The sequence below is a fragment of the Podarcis melisellensis genome, assembly GCF_964234715.1.
Source record: "Podarcis melisellensis genome assembly, chromosome: 4".
Taxonomy (NCBI): Eukaryota; Metazoa; Chordata; class Lepidosauria; order Squamata; family Lacertidae; genus Podarcis; species Podarcis melisellensis.
In genome coordinates this window covers 71638309-71657362 of record NC_138531.1, presented here as the reverse complement: position 1 = coordinate 71657362, position 19054 = coordinate 71638309, and the positions used below count along the sequence as shown (strand labels likewise).

Sequence of the window (19054 nt, the reverse complement as noted above, 5' to 3'; positions counted from 1 at the left end):
TGTTGTTATTATTATTATTTAATACTATTCTAATGATTGTTGAATGTTACTTTTTGATATAGGTTACCTATTTTAAAGTTATGTTTTATTATCACATTTTTGTATTGCATTAGATTGTTATAAGATGTACATTTTTTGTTTCTTCAGCTTGTAAACCGGCTTGAGCATTGTAAGATAGAAAGAGGGTATACAAATTAAAAATGATGATGATGATGATGATGTCATTCTGCTTTATCAGAGCCTGGGCGACATTTAGGGCTAAATGTTGGGAGGCAGAGGGGAACAGACTCCAATGGAAAGTGGTTATGGACCTCGAAGATTGGGAGTTAAGACTGCTGATTAATGGATCTCTGAGAGCGGAGCAACGGGCGGGACAAATAAATCAAGTGATGAATCTCCATTAAAAGACCGGTATGTTTGGAGTGAAACGGAAAGGAGGTGGAGGAAAAAACTTTTCTTTTTTTGCCTTATGTGAGTATTAATAATCCTCCACCCCAGAGAGAAGAATCGTTGCAATTTATTAATCACAAGCAGGAATTCAAGAACTGTGTGGAGTGAATTATTGATCAAAGAGAGGATTGGTAAACATTGGAGAACGGAGGAAAGTTTTATGACACAGTTTCAAATGGCATCTCGCCAAGACAGGCTTGCCTAAGAACGACGGGGAGAGGAGGACCAGGGTCATCGGAATGCGAATGGTTATTGGAATGTGATCTAGACCTGGCAGAGCCCTCGGAGATATGTTTGGCAAGCCTGGGAAAATCAACGGACAGACCGAGGGAAAGTCTCTTTACGGAGGTGTGGAAATGGCGTCTGTCCTTATGTGATATGATTTTTGGAGAGTGTAAAACCCACACAGAGGATGTTTGTTTCCAACCCGCTTGTGAAGATTATCAGAGATCGCAAAGAAAGGAATATATGATAACAACAAGAAGATGAGGAAAGTAACACTGGGAGCCAGTGTGGTGTAGTGGTTAGGAGCGGTAGTCTCATAATCTGGGGAGCCGGGTTCGCGTCTCCGCTCCTCCACATGCAGCTGCTGGGTGATCTTGGGCCAGTCACACTTTGAAAGTCTCTCAGCCCCACTCACCTCACAGAGTGTTTGTTGTGGGGGAGGAAGGGAAAGGAGAATGTTAGCCGCTTTGAGACTCCTGAAGGGGAGTGAAAGGCGGGATATCAAATCCAAACTCTTCTTCTTCTTCTTCTAACAAAGAGTCTATCTGGACAGAACTGGATAGAACTGTCTAATTAAAGCAGCAATATAAGTGATGTTTGGACCCCGTTTCGGAGCTTGTAGTATGGATACCCCCAACAAAAATTTAAAAATCTGGCTGTATAATTTGGAACTAATGTGATTTGGAAATAATGTGATTTGATTGGCCTGTTAATAAAAATTCTATTTATAAAAAAAGGAAAGTGGTTATGGATCTGATGGAAGACTGCAAGCGCAGTCCTCAGTTCCTGATTGAGGACTGTTAACTGGGGAAGAGTGATATAGCATTGTTGGTTGCAGTTCCTAATGGGGGAAGGGGACAAAGGCTTAGATAAGCAAGCTCTTACAGCGGCAGAAAATCTGTATTGTGTTTTCTATATCATTTAAAGTGACAGGAAACATATAGGAATTTGCACACAAACCTCCCCACGTGTCTTCATATGAATAAGCGTTTTAATAAAATACAATGTATTTTGTTTTTATTTCATATTCGAATCTCTGCTGTTTTGTCCCACACTTAAACATAGCTACTGGTGGGTAGATGGAGGAAGAAAATAACGATACAGTGTGGCAGTGCTGACAAAAAGGTAAGAATAGTCAGTGACAGGTTGCAGCTATGGAAAAACAAACTAAAGTGTAAGATTAATAAATTACTAATAGAAATAAACAATAAAGCAGTAGTGGTGGGAGGCTTCTCTACATCACTTTACACCATAGCTGTCAACTTTCATATTTGAAAATAAGGGATCAGCAGCCTCACCTGTCCCGGGGGCAGTCTACGGGATATCTAACAATCCGGGACAGCAGCGGGAAGCAGCAGAAAACGGTGCTGGAATAAGGGAATTTCCCACAAAAAAAGGGAAGGTGGACAGCTATGCTTTACACTTGAAAGAAAAAAAGAGAATAGAATCATATATTGAAAGTAAAATGGATTAGTCTGACCACAACAAAAACCAAAACCCTTCAGATCAGGATAATGAGCCTTAACATGCCTTGTGTTTATTTTTGGTTGAATAAAATGAACCTCTTTAGAGATTTTGACCAGTATGATGGTGTTATCATGTCTTAAATAAAATAATGGGTGTGTGTGTGTGTGTGTGTGTATATATATATATATATATATATATATTTACCTTGGGTTACATACGCTTCAGGTTACAGACTCCACTAACCCAGAAATAGTACCTTGGGTTAAGAACTTTGCTTCAGGATGAGAACAGAAATTGTGCTCTGGCAGCGCGGCGGCAGCCGGAGGCCCCATTAGCTAAATTGGTGCTTTAGGTTAAAAACAGTTTCAGGTTAAGAACAGACCTCCATAACGAATTAAGTACTTAACACGAGGTACCACTGTGTGTGTGTGTGTGTGTGTGTGTGTGTGTGTATGCTAGATATATATTTCAATTCTAGGGATGGATGGAAACTTCATCTGCAGTTTATTCCAGAAATAGTTGGGATAGCCTCCTAGATTACTTAGCTGAAAGTTCTCCAGAAGTTTGCCAGAGTTGCTCATATTGGCTCTGGCATGAATTGAGTCCCCACTGAGAAGTGGGTGCAGGTCAGTTTTGCTTGAAGACTTCTGGTTCCATAGAGCATAGTGTGTTGGAGGCATCCAATATAGCTGCTGAATTTTCAAATGTGGATTTCATAGTGGCACACTGGGGTTCTCCAAACCTGCAGGAAACCACTGTCGTACACACTAATTTAGCAGTAAGTCCCATTGAACTCCATAGAGCAGACTTCTGACTAAATATGCAGTGTTGCTATAAGCTGTGTGACAGGTTGAGTAACACAACTAAGCTTAGATACATCACACGGCAATGGCAAGCTAACTTAAATTTCAACTGTGGAGTGGAAATTTATAACTAGAGTCTCACTGTCTGTTTTAAAGCCCGATTTCAAGAACACATCATCCTTATTTTTTCAGAGCAACTATCTCTTTTTAACTAGACAAGTGAGGGTCAAGTGTGGAGGTTCTGGATGTCTTTAAAAAAAACACATCTGGTCATGCAGTGCTTGCTCTTTGAAGATGGAAGGGAGAGGGAAAGTAGGGAAATTATTTATATGTGTGCACATGCTGTGTTATAAACCTCTGAGTAGTGAGATTGCCGAAATGATCTGTGGACAGTTCCAAAAAGAATGGGAGTCTGCATATTTTCTGCTGATGCAATGACTCAGTGGTTTGGTAAGCTCTGACATGAAAGGTGTCTTGAGTTCCAATCTCATTTTAGGAAAGAAGTCCATGGCCTTGGTGACTCCCATTCAGCACTGTTGAAGCACAGTGGTTGAAGCACTACACTCAAGGGTGACTCATCCTGAACAGACGAGGAGCACTATCAGAGGGAAATCACCTGTCTGGGAGGAAAGTAGGCACAGGAAGTTCTGGCCTGTCTACTCAGTGAAAAGGTCAACTGTAGAAATTTTGAGACTCTGAAAGCAGTAGAGCTGGATCTTTGGTTCTGGCTGAAAGGGGGAAGGTAACTTTGTTCCAGGGACATCTCCAAATCCTCTCACTGTATGCTTCCATGCCAAACCAAGAACATGAACAATGAGACCAAAAATTTGATATTCTATACCAAGGGTGGATTTGAAAGCAGGAGCTGGAAGCTTTCAGCTACAAAAAGAAGCAGGCCTTTTCAATAAAAACTAATTATAGTAAGATTAGAACCCTTTTCGGACTTCTCGGCCTTATTGTATAGGCATAACATTTTTATTTGTGATTTCTTATTTTAAAAAAGGAAGGTAAATGCATGAGAAGTAAACCCTGAAAAGATGAAGAAAAATTAAACTCACAAATGGATTTGTTGACAGAAATAAATGAGACTGATCTATTTGGTAAAGTTTAGTAGCTCCATTCTGACATTGTGTTCTCTAATCCTCCAAGGTATGGTTTGGAAAACCAAACAAATCCTATGCATGCATACTCCTTCCTCTCCTTGTGAACCTGGTTTAAAAGAACGCATCCTAGCTTGTCAAAGCAGAGCTTTTCAGTATTGTCCAAATCGACAAATTGTCGTTTGAGTAAACCCTCTGAACCAGGATTACAAACTACAGGTTTATTCTGGTACGCAACCTGTATTTGAGTGGATCACTCTAATCACAGTTTCCTGGTCTGAACCTCACAGGAAACTTTGGTTTGACAAACTAACAAACTAACAAGGGGACACAAGGGTTGGGAGTGTGTGTGCGCACGCATACTACAAATGGCCCAAATTCTGCAGCCCATACATTAAAGAGGGGGTATTTATTTTTTTGTGGGGTGGAGAAATTGGGGGTGGGGTATCTGTGGTAGGCTGTGCAGCCCACCTACCATTTCTCCTGGAACAATGCTGTTTGGGGCCATTCTGAGAGGTAAAAATCTGAAAGGTTTGCTGCTGCCACAGTCTTAAGGAAGCCCACCACTGCTAAGACTAACCATGTTCCCTGAAGTCGCTGCCTCCAGAACATGTTCAGCGGTCCAATTTCACTTCCCCACTATCACCACAAAAATCTTTTATTGATCTTTCATTTCAGTCCTAGCACACACAGTTCTCCAATTTAAAGTTGGGAGGACTAACATGTTATTATTATTTTTTAAATTAAGGAACACTTTAATTGAACATAATTTTTAAAAGGTGTATCATTATAAAAGTTAACTATTACAATTCCCTATATATTTATCTAATGTACAAGTATTATTATCCATATATAAGAAACCTACTATATATTTTATGAATGCGTTCCAGATAACACTATATTTGTCCATGCAAAGTCTACATCTATAAGCAGTCCATTCATAATTTGCAACTGTAGTCATATCTTTAATCCACTGATTAAATGGACCTGTACATTCATCTTTCCAGTGCATCAGTATCAGTATTTTGGTCACAAAAGGGGCATGAAATACCCATTTACGTTGTCCAGGTGTCACATTCCACATATGTAGCTCAAAAGAATATTTTCCTATGAAAACTTAATAATTTTTTGCACAGTCATATTTATGTAATCCACCACTTTCTCCCAAAACTTAGTAAGTGTAGGGCATTGTAAAAACATGTGTTTTAAAGAAAGATGCTTCTGACTAAATTTCCAACAATTTTAATAGGAGTTCTCTCAGACCACACATTATCAATACGTTATTGCAAAGTAAGAAAGGTCGTAACTGAGTAGTAGGACATCTGTTTTGAATGCAGAAGGTCCTAGGATCCAATCTCTAGCACCTCCTGGTAGGGCTGCCTGAAACCATGGAGTACCACTGCCAGTCAGTGTAGACAATACTGAGTTAGATGGATCAATGTTCTGGCCTAATATAAGGCAGCTTCCCATGTTCCTGTTCCTGGGAACTACACACATGCCATCTTGGATTCCATGAAGGAAGAAAGATGGGATATAAATAGAATATAATAAAATAAACACAGCCCTCTCGGTCTCTGTTATAAAGATCATTTGTCATGAGAAATGGAATAGTGACAGTAATTTTCTTATATCCAAAAAGCAAAGCCTACTTGGCATATAGTTTTCAATAGAAGTATAAAGAAACCCAAGTTCTTTGGAAAGCTTCAATTAATAATAGCAAATTGTTGTTGTCATTGCTTATTTCTGCTATGTCTTATTCAAGAAATTAGACTGTCTCATCACAATAATTTGATAGTTTAGTCTGCAGGACTTCTGCTCTCATCCTTAAAAGTAGGAACAAGACAGTTTGCAAATGTCATGTCTCAATAGCTCTGCAAGTTGATTATATTAAGAGCTGGATATGAGCAAAGCCATTACATCACTTTTCAGGGCAGAGAAGAGGCAGGGGAAAGTGTGACTGAGTTGAATAAGGATAAGGAAGATCCAGATTCAAATACCTAACCAGCCATGAAGCTCCTTGGAAGACCGTGGAGCAGTCGCTGTCCCTCTCAGTCTAATCTACTTCACAGGTTGTTGTAAGAATAAAACGGGGGAAAGGGGGGCATAGTACCCGGAGCTCTTTGGAGTAAGAATGAGGAGAATGAACTCACACAGATTCTCAAGAACCTTCCTAAAGACTCTCCCCTGAATCCTCAGCAGATTAGCTCCATTCTTTTCATGTGGCTTGTTTTTGTTTCCAGTCCCTATGGTTTCAAAGGAAAACAAGAGGGTTGTGTATTTATTCTCAAGTCCCAGAAAACAAAATCAATCTTTTGGAAATTTCCAAGGCCATCTCATGATGTCCAAACTGCCAGTTTGTAACTCCGAATAACTGGAGACAGGAAACTCTTCCGGTATGCTGATATCTCATTTTTCATATACGTATGTGGCTTTTCTGTGACGGTACGTATGGAGAATCCTCATCTCTCCCCCCCTGCGCACACACATGACAGCTAATATGTTCTGGCACCTATGGCACTTTTATAAAGATATGAGTACCAGCACCTCATTATTTTTTTAACCAACACACACACACACACACACACACACACACACACACACAGCCTTTCCAGCACCACTGATGAGAATGAAAAGAGATAGAATTTCTCTATCACAGCCTTCATTAAGGGAAAGGTTCTGATGACTTACAGGTGGCTGTACAGGAGCCCCCCCTCCCAATGTCTTGCTGTTCATCAAACTCCTCCAAGTCACCTGGTGTTAATTATAATGTTCTATAATGTCGGAGGACTAGCCAGCAGAGTCGCAGCACAAGTGCCGGCTCTGTGGATACACTCTGTTTCTTTTGAAAAGAAACATCCCGTCTTCAGATTGTATATTCCTCCTGGATTAAATTTCTGTGAACCTTGTGCGGAGTTAAAGTGACTGAGGAAAGCGTGAGCCTGGCTTTGAAGCAACTTCCTATTTTCAGGATAGAAACTACCTCCCTGCACAATATACAAAGGCTCCCAAGCTGCAGGCTGCAGTATTCAGACCAGTGGCCGAAAGAGAAAGACCCAGGCATGGAACAATATGGGGTTGGGAAGTCAGGCCTGGTTCACCCAGTATATGTACTGCTATGCAGAGGCCCAATGGTACTTCATGTAGCACCTGTGCCAAGTTGACTAGGCCTGCCTTCCCATCAGCCACCACATAGTTGCAGTAGCTCAATATAAAAACACATATCACCACACTGGTGGCTACTGCTGTGGACTGCATGCTTTGCATGAAAATGGTCCCAGCTTCAGTTCTTAGCATCTCTAGGTAGGACCAAGGGGGAAACCTCACCTGAAACCACAGAGAGTCACTCACAGTCAGTGTACAGCCAGGAACAATTGTGGACTCATTTTGAGATTGTAATTGTTCCTTTGCAGCCATATGATGTCAAGCGCTCAGGACCGCAATACCTCAATGTCCGCCTCTCTCCATATCAACTTACCCGGACCCTGAGATCATCTTCTAAGGCCCTTCTTCATGTGCCTCCTCCATGAGAGGTCTGGAGAGTAGCAACAAGAGAATGGGCCTTCTCTGCAGTGGCTCCCCATTTGTGGAATGCTCTCCCTAGGAAGGTTCAGCTGGTGCCTTCATTATACACATTTGGGTGCCAGACAAAAATGTTCCTCTTTAACCAGGCCTTTGGCTGATTGACATCCAATGTTCCTTTAAAACATGTTGAGGAGGGGGAGATTACTGGGTTGTTCTCGTTTATGTTTTTATTATAGGTAGGCATGGTTTGCCGCTTATATTCAGCAATGGCAGCAAGAGCAAGGAGGAAGAGGAAAGCCAAAGGGCTCTGGCCAAACCCGACATCGCCACGTGGAGTCACTAGGCAGCTCCCTCCCTCTAAATTTCTCATGGTGTTCAGTGTTGGGTGGCCAAGTGGCCACCATTTAAATTCCTTAGTGTTGTTAACACAGTGTCACTCAAGGGCATTGTGGGAAATGTAAGTGGTGATCACCCAGTACCACTGGCTGGAAGAACACAAGCACTGCAACAAGAAGTGAGCCTACTAAGGCTATACACCAAAGCCCCTATCAAAGCCTGTAGCTGGCAGTCAGACCCCTGTTGGGGTGTGGGCTTTGACAGGCTTTGAAACCTTGACATTAGCCTGGTTTCTGTGTTTATTTTAAATGTTGACTTGTATGTGATGCCACAGAAGAGATCTGCAGCAACTAATGGAAATAAGACATACAACAGTGCCATGGAAGATGGGTTTTAGTTTTAGAAAACCATCCGACACATTTCAATCCTGTTACTCTCCCTACAAAGTTCTTCCTCCCAACTCTTTTCAGGTATAATAGATTACCTTATTTAACGTGTGTGCTATCCCTAACCCCCTGGATTTATAATGAAAGCGGGGAGCCCACAGAGTAGGGATACTCAAGGAATTTGATTTGTGAATTGCAACATGAACTGACCTGGTTTACAGATCCCAGAAAAAATGGGCTGATCAAAACATGGCAGTCAATCAGATTTTGCATTTCTCCCAATTTTGTGATACAGGCCTTGGCTAAAAACAAACAAACATGCATTTAAAATGTCTGTTTTGCCTATTTTAGAATAAAATAAGTGGAGATGAATTATGCCATTAATGTACATTTTGTGATAAAATATGCATTAAAATACACATTTTTGTTCAATGAAAAAAATCACAGGAAAGGAACAGAGGATGCCAATAATATGTCTGAAATTGACATGCACAGAAAATAGTGTGACTCAGCCATCCCTAGTCCAGACAGTCTCTTCAATGAAGTGCCGCTTCCATGGGGAAACCACATTCTCCCAGAACATGCTGTGTGGCTGCTGGGATGCTATTTTAGAAGTTGCCCTGTTCGTACCCTGCTCCGCACATCCTTTACATTCCCACTGGCTCATCTGCATGAGTTCGTACTGCATGTTACATGGGCACACTTGAATTTCCCCTCCTCAGGGCCATTATGCCTACAGCCAAGCACAGGTGCACCCAGCCATCAGTTCCCTCACTCTCTTCACTGAAGTTGCTTCCTTGAAGGATACAGTTGGTACCCACAGGGTTGCAGTGCAACTGCAGGGCACACCCCTTCCAGAATCGTTACTGACCCCTTCACCAGCTCCCTTTCAGTCTAACTGAATGAAAATAGCAATTAATTCATGTTTTGAAAAATCCAGCTGTTTTGAGTGTCCCCTTGACTAATGGAAAAAATGAGCTTTGGCCATATTCCGTATAAGCACCTAAATACATGCATGTGTGTTTATTTTTTCTGCTTGCTCCTAAAACTGGAAGTCCTGGTTTTTTGGGCTTTTTTTGAGATTGATACCACCTGTGTGGAGGCATCCAAGGCATCTAATGTGTGTCAGAAGGTTCTAAACATTTCCAGTCCCACTTGATTAAAGGCTTAGCGTACTGTATTGGAACCCTTCATCTAATTTGCACCAATCTTCATTATGTGCCATTCAAGGCTTTGCTCTCCAGCTGATCCAGCACAATGAACTTTTTTTTTAGGGTTCCTTAGGTGCAAGATTACACTTTATTAAGAAATAAACGTTGAGAAAAGAATGTGGCTCTGAATATATTTCTGTGGCTTCCATGCCTAACCGTCTCTTTACGGTTGTAAAAATATGTTTTCAATTACTCTTAAAACCTTTGATTCAACCTAGTTTGAGAAAGTCAAGATGAACAGTGTGCTCCTCCCCCCCCTTTCTTCTTTTTACTGCCCACACAGCATAGCATGCATTTGAGCTCAGGAAGAAAGAAAACCCTCCAATGTAACATTCAGATAGGAACACAGAATGTAACAAGACACATTCTGAATGGAAAGTACAGAAGAGCCAAGAGCTGACTTTGGACCAATTCATCTCCTCATGGTTGAAAGAATGGTATGTAAAGCAGACAGGAAAAAGTTTGAGAATTAAGGAAATTTTATTAAGCCCTGGAAAAGAATAAAAAAGGAGGGGGAAGCCTACGAGTCATGTTTGCTTAAAAACCGTTTTTCAGACCATCTCAGAGATTATGCCAAGTCTTCAACTGGCAAGTGATTCAGGATGAGCCAGCTTCCCCATTCCATTCTGTGACTGCTCAGAGGGTTTGCTCTGCCCTGCGTTCCACGCCTTGTGGGTTGTGCTTTGAATAAGGAATACAAGCTGGAACTCGAGCATGCAGAGTTTTCATCAGCTCTCAGTTCCTACCACTTGTTGACATCTCACCACCACCACCAGTCTGACTGCAAATGCAGGTGTCCACCATCAATCAAAGACTGCAAAATGCAGTTCTGATGTGAATGACGTACAATTGCATCAACATTCTTTATTTTTACTGATGCGCCCATGTTCTCCATCGCAGTGCTAAAATGGCACACACGACCATGAAAAGATCTGTTTGTGGATGTAGCTGAAGTCACATCAAGGCTGCAGTTTGATCACTACACGCATGTGCATCCATATTGTATGTATGTGTTTGTATGCTTCAAGGGGAGTCAGAAATGAAGAAGTGAAAGCTCAGCTATTCCAGATTAGATACATCTAAGCTATCAAGATAATTTAAGAAGGATATTAACAAGCTGGAATGTGTGCAGAGGCGGGCAACCAAGATGATCAAGGGTCAGGAAACTAAGCCTTATGAGGAATGGTTGAAGGAGCTGGGCATGTTTAGCCTGGAGAAGAGGAGGTTAAGGGGTGATATGATAGCCATGTTCAAATATATAAAAGGATGTCACATAGAGGAGGGAGAAAGGTTGTTTTCTGCTGCTCCAGAGAAGCGGACACGGAGCAATGGATCCAAACTACAAGAAAGAAGATTCCACCTAAACATTAGGAAGAACTTCCTGACAGTAAGAGCTGTTCGACAGTGGAATTGGCTGCCAAGGAGTGTGGTGGAGTCTCCTTCTTTGGAGGTCTTTAAGCAGAGGCTTGACAGCCACATGTCAGAAGTGCTCTGATGGTGTTTCCTGCTTGGCAGGGGGTTGGACTCGATGGCCCTTGTGGTCTCTTCCAACTCTATGATTCTATGATTCTAACCATCTTCAAGTATCTAAAAGGCTGTCACAGGTAAGATGCAGAAAGGTTGTTTTTGCCCCTGGTGTGGAGGGTAGGACTTGAACCAATGGCTTCAAATTTCAATAAAGGATATTCCAACTAACAACAGGAATAATTTTCTGACAGTAAGAGCTGTTTGACTGTAGAGTTGTCTCCCTTGGGAGGTGGTGGACTCTCTTTCACTGGAAGTTTTAAAGCATAGATTGGATGGCCACCTGTCATGGATCTTTAGATGGGATTCCTGCATTGCAGGAGGGTTGGACTAGATGAGCCTTGGGGTCCCTTCCAACTCTATGATTCTATGATTCTGATTCTATCATCATTTATCTATGAGTCTGTGAAACTCTTAACAAAAAATGGCCATCTACTGTTCTTTAACAGATCTCCTGGAACAGGAAGTTCTGCAATTCTGAAGAAGCCAGCAAAAATGCCTCTGTGCACTAAGAAACTCTAATGCTTTGGTGGGGGCTCCTGAGGGCCACATTCCTTTGTAGGAAACATTCTTGGGGCCACATGCCAGAAGTGAGGGGGCCAGAGCCAAAAGTGTGCGGAACAATGGATGTACGAGCACAATTCCAAGTATTAGTGTTGACCTTTAAAGCCATAAACGGCTTTGGTTCTGTATACCCGAAAGAGTGTCTCCACCCCCTTCATCCATCCCGGGCACTGAGGTCCAGCGCCGAGGGCCTTCTGGCGGTTCCATCGCTGTGAGAAGCAAGGCTACTGGGAACTAGGCAGAGGGCCTTCTAGGTAGTGGCGCCTGCCCTGTGGAACGCCCTCCCAGCAGAAGTCAAGGCAATAAGCAACTATTTTACTTCTAAAAGACAACAGAAGGTGGCCCTGTTTAGGGAAGTTTTTAATGTCTGATGCTGTATTGTTTTTAATATTTGGTTGGAAGCCAACCAGAGTGGCTGGGGAAACCCAGCCAGATGGGCATGGTATAAATAAATTATTATTATTATTATTATTATTATTATTATTATTATTATTATTATTAAATACAGTGGTACCTCAGGTTACAGACACTTCAGGTTACAGACTCCACTAACTCAGAAATAGTACCTCGGGTTAAGAACTTTGCTTCAGGATGAGAACAGAAATCATGGGGTGGTGTTGGCGCGAGTCCCCATTAGCTAAAGTGGTACCTCAGGTTAAGAACAGTTTCAGGTTAAGAACGTACCTCCTGAACAAATTATGTTCTTAACCCAAGGTACCACTGTATGTGGCTCTTACCTTTCTAGAATAGACCACACTCCAGTCACGTGAAAGTCTGAGGTTTCTACACACACACCACTCCACCCCATCCAGCAAACCATGCAAGAAGCATTAGTACAGTTTAAGGACACATACCAGTTGGTCAAGATCACTTGAGCAGAGAGGTGTGGAGCAGGGCCAATGTGGAGTGTGGCCTGGGGAAAGTCCTAAGAGCCAGATAGAGAACTGAAGGGCCATGGTTGGGCCTGAAGTTCCTCATTTCTCCTCTAATGTATTAGTCATATAAGAGCACAGTCCCAATGATTATTCAATCTGGATAATGTTCAGACAAATGTGAATCCTGGGTATAGGAAAGTTTTTATCCTACTGCCAACATTCCCTTTTAGCCGAACATTATTCAGATATTTGGGATATGTTGGTGGCAGGATCCTTGGGTAAAGTCTTGATATTAGAATTGTGGAGTTGGATGGGACCCCAAGAGTCATCTAGTCCAACCCCCTGCAATGCAGGAATAAAATTAATATGAAGGCAGCACAGGAAAACAGAATGTGCTCTTTTGGGTTATGAATACTTGCTTCATGGTGGTTGTGACTATTACATTGACATTTGAATGTTATTTATTTCATAAAATTTATGTGTAAACCCCTCAAATCTCCACAGTTCAATATTCCCTGGACACCTTTCTTTCTTTCTATATCCTGCAACTTCTGTCAAAGGATGCCAGATTCTTTGATTTGTCATATCTATACCACAGAGGCAAACTGGTGAATAAGTATTCCCTCTATTCTGGGGACTTGAAAGTCTATGAGGAGATTAACAATCCTTAAGAGTGTTCCCAGCAGCTTCCCTGAACTAGTTCCCAGTATTCTTTGGGGGAAGTCAAAATGGACAAGCCAGTATAAAATCAATGCAAGTTCATAAAACAGATATGCCTATTTAGGCACTGTAAGCTGTCCGGAATGGCTGGGGAAACCCAGTCATATGGGTAGGGTGTAAACACTGTTGTTGTTGTTGTTGTTGTTGTTGTTGTTGTTGTTGTTGTTGTTTACCAGTTGCATTTCTGCAGCAGTTATGTGCTTGTTATAATGAACCAAAACTCTGAGAAACTATTCCACAATATGAATGAGTGTTGGAGAAGAATGAAAGTAGTAGTATTTCATCTGCTTAATCCAAAGTTAGTGTGTGCGGCTTATCAGACACCAGACTGGATTGCAGCTAATACTCTAGTTGGGTCCCCTTCCCTCGCCCGAAATAAGCGAAAAGCAGTTGACAGATCCAAAATGCACACTCTTCTCCCATGAAAACATTTTTTCCATTCTTGCTTTTCCAAAAAAAATGGAAAGTTCAAAGCTTAACTACCTCTTGTTATGAAAGAATGAATTTTCTACAAGAGGCTTGGACAAAGACATGAGCCTATGTAATTGCCCTGTGGCTGGGTGGATAGGGAAGAAGCAGGGGGGGCGGGTGGAGATTTTACTTGTCAAGAAGCAACGGGAAGCAAACACATTTGTCTGGATTAAGAAAGATCCAACATTACGTTTTCAAATCTGGGCTGCTGGTGTTTATCAGTTGCTTATATACCTCAAGCTGACAAGTCAAATTGAACAAGGGAAAGAAGCAAAATAATGCTGTGGTTGGATCCAAAGTAGCCCTTCCCCTTGCAAAAGCAGTTCTTCACAGAAGTTCACAAGTTCTGGTGCTTTTGCAAACTGAAGTGCAAGATGTGGGTGGGTAGGTGGCAAAAGCAACATCTCCGTGTTCCTTTTTCTCCCTGTAGCCCATAGCTGTCAACCTTCCCTTTTTTTGCAGGAAATTCCCTTATTCCAGCGCCGTTTCCTGCTGCTATCCCGGATTGTTAGATATCCCGTAGACTGTCCCTGGGACAGGTGAGGCTGCTGATCCCTTATTTTCAAATCTGAAAGTTGACAGCTATGCTGTAGCCCCCTGCACTGCCTACGGGGCTGGTCTACCCAGAAGGTGGGTAATACAAGGAGTGGGTCAGGGGCAGGAGTGCAAGAGGCTTTGCCCGCCCCACTGCTTCTGCAACTGCATGGCAGACATGTTGGGTTTCCTGGGCACACAAGTTGATGTGGGAAGTGTTCCCAAGGCAGACTATCTCCTCCTTCTTTACTCTTCTCCTGACAGGCTAAGAGCACCCTTTGGCGACGAAGGCACAGGCAGTGCTGATCACTGAGCTGCTGTCAGGATGGACTGTATTTTAACTGCTCGTTCTAAATTTATTCTGGTGCATTTTGATGGTTGTTTTTGAACAGTTTGCTTTTATTGCTTTGTACTTTATAATGTTGTTTTTAAAAAGTTTATTGTAATTATTTGTATATTGTAAACAAATTAGAGACACAGACAGACAGTTAATTCTACTGATGTTTGGTTGTTTTTAAATTATTTTTCCTATGTTTTCTATAATTATTGTTTTAATTTGTAAGTCACTTTGAGTTCCGTCGAAGAAAAAGGCAGGATATAAAGATAATAAGAATAATAAATAATCCTTGAAACACAACTTGAGAGAAATGTGGGATATAAATACTAATACAGTGGTACCTCAGGTTAAGTACTTAATTCGTTCCGGAGGTCCGTACTTAACTTGAAACTGTTCTTAACCTGAAGAACCACTTTAGCTAACGGGGCCTCCTGCAGAGGCCGCGTCACGGGAGCACTGTTCTGTTCTCATCCTGAAGCAAAGTTCTTAACCTGAAGCACTATTTCTGAGTTAGCAGCGTCTGTAATCTGAAGCATATGTAACCCGAAGCGTATGTAACCTAAGGTACCACTGTACTAACATCAATGTTTAAAAGCTTCTGGTCTAGAGTGAAATTCCTTCAGCTGCTTCATTTTTCCAGGCGTTTTAAAATGAAAGACAGTGGCAGTGACCCAGGGACATAGGAATGCAGGGAACTGCCTGGGTTAGAACAAGGGTCCAGCTGGTCAGTATTATCAATACTAACTGGTAGCCAGCTTTCCAGCAATTCAGACAGAAAACTTTCTCATGCCTACCTGGAGTTGCTGGGGAATGAATTTGGGAACCTTCTACATACAAAGCACTTGTTGTCTCACTGTGTTACAGCCCTTCCCGTTAATGCTTGCTGCTCATTAAAGCAGCTCCACCGCCTTCATGTTAATGCTTCCCATGTTTTGTAAATATGTGACAAGGAAGTGTACAAACTCCCTCCAGTTTCTAGATACCGTGCAAAATTGTCCTGGCGCAGGCACCCGTCTTTCTTATTTGATTTTATTATTCATCACAATATCACGGAACAAGTTTAGCTGTCCAAAGCTGCGATGAGACAAGGCACAGCTGAACTGTGGGCTTGTACAAAGTCTCGGCTCAGTCTCCATCCACCAATTAGCCAGTGAGCTCCCCTGTTAGCATTGCTGATTTGTAAACACACGAATTACTCAGCTGTGATTACATCACAATTGAAATGATTTATGCACCAGTAAAATGAACAGCAACTAGGTCATCATGGCACATCAAGTCTGGATGCTGAGAAGAGAAATGAGAGGGTTCCCACGAGGCAAGACACAGTGATAATGGCAAAAGCCTTTATTAAACTAACAGAACTAGACAACAGGGGCAAAGCAACTGCTAATATACATTTCTGAAGGCCTGGGCCACTCCCACTCGCAATGTGATTGGCTGTCTAAACTTCAAAGCTGCAAATCATGACTCAGAGTTTAAGGGCTAATGGCAGAGGCCCCAATCCTGAAATGATCTGTGATTGGATATCATGTATCGAATCAGAACACAGGGGCTCAGAATCCTTAGTCCAGACTCAAGCTCAGGCAAACACAGACCACTGAATACATAAGACTCTCCATCTTGCAGGCATAATCCACTGGATGGACTCCCAGAACAGCCTCAGTAGTAGCACAATCAGTCCAGATCATCTTCTGAGGCCCTACTTTGTGTCTTTGCATGATGTGTCTCCTCCACAAAAGATCTGGAGGGTGGCAACACAAGAACAGGCCTTTTCTGCAGTGGCTCCCTGTCTGTGGAATGCTCTCCCCAGGGAAGTTCGCCTGGCTCCTTCATTATACAGCTTTAGGCGCCAGGCAAAAATGTTCCTTTTTAACCAGACCTTTGGTTGATTTGATTGACATCCTATGCCCTTTTAAAATGTCTTGGGGGAGGGTTATTGGGTTGTTGTTTTTATTTTGTATTTTGTGGTTTTATATTCTGATTTTTTTTTCTGTGAACCACCCTGAGACCTGCGGATATAGGGCGGTATATAAATTAAAAATAATAATAAAAAAGAGGCTAGTATAGAAAATAACATTTTGAACACCATGGACAGAAAACTATTTCAAAAGGGAGGCCAGGCAAAAACTTGAGACCAACCCATCATCTGCATGTTGGTCAGAACGAGAATTAGAACTAGCGATAGAGGAGCAATTGTAAAGGCAAACTTACAAAATTAGCACTTTCCAAGACAACATGCAAACTGAAACACAGCTGCCCTTCGAAATTGGCACTTCTCCAAATTTTGCAATGCTGTTCTCCTACAAGCAATATGTACAAAAAGTGCCTATATTAAACTGTGCGTTAAAATGCATATATTAGTGGAAATAACATACAAAAAGGCATTCTATATGGGGATTGCTTTGTAAAAAAAATGTAGGAGAAATGGCATAGAAAAATGTGCTGACTAGGAGAAATTTGTGCTAAAATGCTGGCAATTTTTCATGAGATTTTTTTTCCTTTCATTTAAAAAGCTGCAAATTGTGAATTTAAGATTGGAAAAAGGATAAAGCGAGAGAACCCAAACTAGCATATTCATCCACCCCTAATTAGAAACTGGAGTTTGATGAAAGGGGCACATCAGTTGTTATGGACTAGTTGGATGCAAAGGAGTGGTAAGAGGCACCAGCTAGGGAACCCCCAAAGGAAGAAGGCTCAGAGCCAGGGGATTGGTGATGGGACCACAATGAGTGGCAGAGGGAGAGGAGGGAACAGGCTGGGAGAAGGTGGTGTCGGAAGCTGAAGAGGCAACAGGGTTTAGTGAGCAGGAAAAGGCTGTGGCAGAGAGCAGTCCAGAAGCAGAGGCAGAAGCAGAGGCTGAAGATGAGAGGGGTCAAGAGGCTGATGAAGAAGCCAGGGGTCTCTCCCTCCTGCAGCAACCAGTTCTCTCCCCGCACCCAGTCTCCCATAAGAAGGTGGAGCAAAGAGAGAGAAGGTGAAGGAGTCTCAGGTTGCTGGGGAAGGATCTGGTGGGGGAGGAGGCTTAGGTAACTATGGGGAGGAGAGGACCTTCAGTCCTCACAACTGCTTCATTGGGGCAAGATCTACTGGGAAGAGTTGCTGTGCTCACTAGGCCTAGCCTCCTGAGCTATTTGTTCCTTTGAATAAAAAGAGTTAGCTTCATTGACACTGTCTGAGATATTACTGACCTGCTCCTGGCACCCATCACAGGCATCAGTACTTTAAGAGCACAATAGCCCTGCTGAATTACCAATGGTTCATCTACTTTAACATCCTGTTTCCCAGTCGGATGCTTCCATGAAGGCCACAGGTAGGCCATGAAGGGAACAGCCCTTCCCTTTCACTGTGATTGAAAGTCAGAGGCATATTGCCTCCAAGCCAGGTGGCTCCATAGCTAATAGGTCTTATCAATGGCAACCTTCCCTTGAAAAGCCATCGAAGCCAGTGCCCATTGCCACATCTTGCGGTGTTGAATTCCAGAAGTTAATAATGTGTGAAATGGAATTCAATTGGAACATAGCTAGAATGCCTGCCCTGATTCTACCGCCAATCAGCTTCATTGTTTCCCCTGTGTTTGGCCCCCAGAGTACCATTCCAATCTATATGAAGCTTTCTTTTTCAATCCATCACAAGGCAATGGAACATGCTGCATGCAGAAGCAGAAGGATTAAGTAGGCTGTAATATGCATAAATATTCTAATAAAAATCTTAGATTTACTGCTTGCAGAATTTATTGTGGAATTTGAGGATCTTAAGATGCTCAGATTCAAGGAGCCATGTCAAAACAGATTAGCATTAGAATTTAGCCCTTTTGAGCAGTGCAGTCTGGATGCATGAAGGAGCAAGTAGGAATGGGCAAGGGAAGTCCTGCCAACTCAGTAATGGCCAGCAAGCAATCTGCTTTATTTTGAAATGGGTTGCCATACCCAACACATAGAGCTTCCAAAGTGGAAAAGAGAACCCTGGTTAACCAAGCTTACCATCCCTGTGTTGGAAACCCTATGTGTGTAACACCAATTATGCAATGGCTAGGAAAGACAGCATCAGTAGTTTCTCCCCATGCATTTTCACTTGCCTTCAAACAGAATGCCTGCAGAGTGATTATGCACTGCAAAAATCCAGATAGAAATGCATGGATATCACCTCATCTCGTTCTAGGAGTATAGCATACCAGCAGCTTCATAGCCTCATGGCTTGGAATTCTACAAAACAACAGCAAAATCAGTGCAATTCTTAAAGTTTCAGTCCACCATCGTGATTCAAAATGGAGTCCATTGGTAGCCAAACACAGACGGAAACCTATTCCTTGATCCCAGGAATCACCATGCAAAATTTGATGATGACATCTTTAAGATGTGTCCAACTGGATAGTAAACATACAAGCAACTTTCCAAAGTATTAACTCCATAACTTTTCCAGAAATTACACAAGAGCGCTTCTCAAGTTGAGGGTGTATGGGCTATTTCGCTACTACATCTTTAATTCCATTCTTCTTCGAAGAAGCTGAGGGCACTCCACCCAGTTCTCCG

The 19054-nt window shown here is 42.2% G+C and overlaps 1 protein-coding gene across 6 annotated transcripts in view; it reads right to left on the bottom strand.

Moving 5' to 3' along the window:
• COL8A1 (collagen type VIII alpha 1 chain) overlaps positions 1 to 19054 on the bottom strand; it is a 97877-nt gene that overhangs the window by 60098 nt on the left and 18725 nt on the right. The window contains exons 1-3 of one of the 6 annotated variants that reach the window (XM_081908460.1): positions 17714 to 17989; positions 16737 to 16825; positions 6196 to 6288 (exon numbers count right to left, since the gene is read on the bottom strand). The exons of 3 other annotated variants lie outside the window; for them this stretch is intronic. The gene's annotated coding sequence lies outside the window, so the exon portion shown is untranslated. Of the gene's footprint in view, positions 1 to 6195; positions 6289 to 16736; positions 16826 to 17713; positions 17990 to 19054 lie in introns of those variants that run through there. 2 more of the 6 variants (XM_081908461.1, XM_081908462.1) reach the window with 2 other exon arrangements.